Source organism: Triticum dicoccoides, chromosome 1A (assembly GCF_002162155.2).
Source record: "Triticum dicoccoides isolate Atlit2015 ecotype Zavitan chromosome 1A, WEW_v2.0, whole genome shotgun sequence".
NCBI lineage: Eukaryota > Viridiplantae > Streptophyta > Magnoliopsida > Poales > Poaceae > Triticum > Triticum dicoccoides.
The window spans coordinates 484,968,005-484,972,449 of NC_041380.1; positions in this window are offsets into that span (position 1 = coordinate 484,968,005).

The window sequence follows — 4,445 nt, forward strand, 5'->3', positions numbered from 1 at the left end:
GAACCTTTATATACGGAGGCAAGGGGCACCCCTAAGGACATAAGTTGATCCACGTGATCATATTCTTAGCCATGTGCAGTGCCCCCTTCCACCATAGTCCTCGATAATATTGTAGCGGTGCTTAGGCGAAGCCCTGCGACAGTAGTACATCAAGATCGTCACCACGCCGTCGTGCTGACGGAACTCTTCCCCGACACTTTGCTGGATCGGAGTCTGAGGATCGTCATCGAGCTGAACGTGTGCTAGAACTCGGAGGTGCCGTAGTTTCGGTGCTTGATCGGTCGGGCCGTGAAGACGTATGACTACATCAACAAAGTTAACGCTTCCGTTGTCGATCTACAAGGGTACGTAGATCACGCTCTCCCCTCTCGTTGCTATGCATCACCATGATCTTGCGTGTGCGTAGGATTTTTTTTGAAATTACTACGTTCCCCAACAGTGGCATCCGAGCCTAGGTTTTATATGTTGATGTTATATGCACGAGTAGAACACAAGTGAGTTGTGGGCGATATAAGTCATACTGCTTACCAGCATGTCATACTTTGGTTCGGCGGTATTGTTGGACGAAGCGGCCCGGACCGACATTACGCGTACGCTTACGCGAGACCGGTTCTCCCGACGTGCTTTGCACATAGGTGGCTTGCGGGTGACAGTTTCTCCAACTTTAGTTGAACCGAGTGTGGCTATGCCCGGTCCTTGTGAAGGTTAAAATAGCACCAACTTGACAAACTATCGTTGTGGTTTTGATGCGTAGGTAAGATTGGTTCTTGCTTAAAGCCCATAGCAGCCACGTAAAACATGCAACAACAAAGTAGAGGACGTCTAACTTGTTTTTGCAGGGCATGTTGTGATGTGATATGGTCAAGACATGATGCTAAATTTTATTGTATGAGATGATCATGTTTTGTAACCGAGTTATCGGCAACTGGAAGGAGCCATATGGTTGTCGCTTTATTGTTTGCAATGCAATTGCGCTGTAATGCTTTACTTTATCACTAAGCGGTAGCTATAGTCGTGGAAGCATAAGATTGGCGAGACGACAACGATGCTACGATGGAGATCAAGGTGTCGCGCCGGTGACGATGGTGATCATGACGGTGCTTCAGAGATGGAGATCACAAGCACAATATGATGATGACCATATCATATCACTTATATTGATTGCATGTGATGTTTATCTTTTATGCATCTTATCTTGCTTTGATTGACGGTAGCATTATAAGATGATCTCTCACTAATTATCAAGAAGTGTTCTCCCTGAGTATGCACCGCTGCGAAAGTTCTTCGTGCTGAGACACCACGTGATGATCGGGTGTGATAGGCTCTACGTTCAAATACAACGGGTGCAAAATAGTTGCACACGCGGAATACTCAGGTTATACTTGACGAGCCAAGCATATACAGATATGGCCTCGGAACACGGAGACTGAAAGGTCGAGCGTGAATCATATAGTAGATATGATCAACATAGTGATGTTCACCAATGAAACTACTCCATCTCACGTGATGATCGGACATGGTTTAGTTGATTTGGATCACGTGATCACTTAGAGGATTAGAGGGATGTCTATCTAAGTGGGAGTTCTTTAAGTATTATGATTAATTGAACCTAAATTTATCATGAACTTAGTACCTGATAGTATCTTGCTTGTTTATGTATGATTGTAGATAAATGGCCCTTGCTGTTGTTCCGTTGAATTTTAATGCGTTCCTTGAGAAAGCAAAGTTGAAAGATGATGGTAGCAATTACACGGACTGGGTCCATAACTTGAGGATTATCCGCATTGCTGCACAGAAGAATTACGTCCTAGAAGCACCGCTGGGTGCCTGGCCTGCTGCTGGAGCAACACCAGATGTTGTGAACGTCTGGCAGAGCAAAGCTGATGACTACTCGATAGTTCAGTGTGCCATGCTTTACGGCTTAGAACCGGGACTTCAACGACGTTTTGAACATCATGGAGCATATGAGATGTTCCAGGAGTTGAAGTTAATATTTCAAGCAAATGCACGGATTGAGAGATATGAAGTCTCCAATAAGTTCTATAGCTGCAAGATGGAGGAGAACAGTTCTGTCAGTGAGCATATACTCAAAATATCTGGGTATAATAATCACTTGATTCAAATGGGAGTTAATCTTCCAGATGATTGCGTCATTGACAGAATTCTCCATTCACTGCCACCAAGCTACAAGAGCTTCATGATGAACTATAATATGCGAGGGATGAATAAGACTATTCCCGAGCTCTTCGCAATGCTGAAAGCTGCGGAGGTAGAAATCAAAAAGGAGCATCAAGTGTTGATGGTCAACAAGACCACTAGTTTCAAGAAAAAGGGCAAAGGGAAGAAGAAGGGGAACTTCAAGAAGAATAGCAAGCAAGTTGCTGCTCAAGAGAAGAAACCCAAGTCTGGACCTAAGCCTGAAACTGAGTGCTTCTACTGCAAGCAGACTGGTCACTGGAAGCGGAACTGCCCCAAGTATTTGGCGGATAAGAAGGACGGCAATGTGAACAAAGGTATATGTGATATACATGTTATTGATGTGTACCTTACTAATGCTCGCAGTAGCACCTGGGTATTTGATACTGGTTCTGTTGCTAAATATTTGCAACTCGAAACAGGGACTACGAATTAAGCGAAGATTGGCTAAGGACGAGGTGACGATGTGCGTGGGAAACGGTTCCAAAGTCGATGTGATCGCGGTCGGCACGCTATCTCTACATCTACCTTCGGGATTAATATTAGACCTAAATAATTGTTATTTGGTGCCAGCGTTAAGCATGAACCATTATATCTGGATCTTGTTTGATGCGAGACGGTTATTCATTTAAATCAGAGAATAATGGTTGTTCTATTTATATGAGTAATATCTTTTATGGTCATCTACCCATGAAGAGTGGTCTATTCTTATTGAATTTCGATAGTAGTAACACACATATTCATAATGTTGAAGCCAAAAGATGCAGAGTTGATAAAGATAGTGCAACTTATTTATGGCACTGCCGTTTAGGTCATATCGGTGTAAAGTGCATGAAGAAACTCCATACTGATGGACTTTTGGAACCACTTGATTATGAGTCACTTGGTACTTGCGAACCGTGCCTCATGGGCAAGATGACTAAAACGCCGTTCTTCGGTACTATGGAGAGAGCAACAGATTTGTTGGAAATCATACATACTGATGTATGTGGTCCGATAAATATTGAGGCTCGTGGCGGATATCGTTATTTTCTCACCTTCACAGATGACTTAAGCAGATATGGATATATCTACTTAATGAAACATAAGTCTGAAATGTTTGAAAAGTTCAAAGAATTTCAGAGTGAAGCTGAAAATCATCGTAACAAGAAAATAAAGTTTCTACGATCTGATCGTGGAGGAGAATATTTGAGTTACGAGTTTGGTGTACATTTGAAACAATGCGGAATAGTTTCACAACTCATGCCACCCGGAACACCACAGCGTAATGGTGTGTCCGAACGTCGTAATCGTACTTTACTAGATATGGTGCGATTTGTGATGTCTCTTACTAATTTACCGCTATCGTTTTGGGGTTATGCTTTGGAGATGGCCGCATTCACGTTAAATAGGGCACCATCAAAATCCGTTGAGACGACGCCTTATGAACTATGGTTTGGCAAGAAACCAAAGTTGTCGTTTCTGAAAGTTTCGGGCTGCGATGCTTATGTGAAAAAGCTTCAACCTGATAAGCTCGAACCCAAATCGGAGAAATGTGTCTTCATAGGATATCTAAAGGAGACTATTGGATACACCTTCTATCACAGATCCAAAGGCAAGACTTTTGTTGCTAAGTTCAGAAACTTTCTGGAGAAGGAGTTTCTCTCGAAAGAAGTGAGTGGGAGGAAAGTAGAACTTGACGAGGTAACTGTACCTGCTCCCTTATTGGAAAGTAGTACATCACAGAAAACTGTTTCTATGACACCTACACCAATTAGTGAGGAAGCTAATGATAATGATCATGAAACTTCAGAACAAGATACTACTAAACCTCGTAGATCAACCAGAGTGAGATCCACGCCAGAGTGGTACGGTAATCCAGTTCTAGAAGTCATGCTACTAGATCATGATGAACCTACGAACTATGAAGAAGTGATGGTAAGCCCAGATTCCGCAAAATGGCTTGAAGCCATGAAATCTGAGATGGGATCCATGTATGAGAACAAAGTGTGGACTTTGGTTGACTTGCCCAATGATCGGCAAGCAATTGAGAATAAATGTATCTTCAAGAAGAAGACTGACACCGACGGTAATATTACTGTCTACGAAGCTCGACTTGTCGCAAAAGGGTTTCGGCAAGTTCAAGGGGTTGACTACGATGAGACCTTCTCACCCGTAGCGATGCTTAAGTCTGTCCGAATCATGTTGGCAATTGCCGCATTTTATGATTATGAAATTGGCAGATGGATGTCAAAACTGCATTCCTGAAT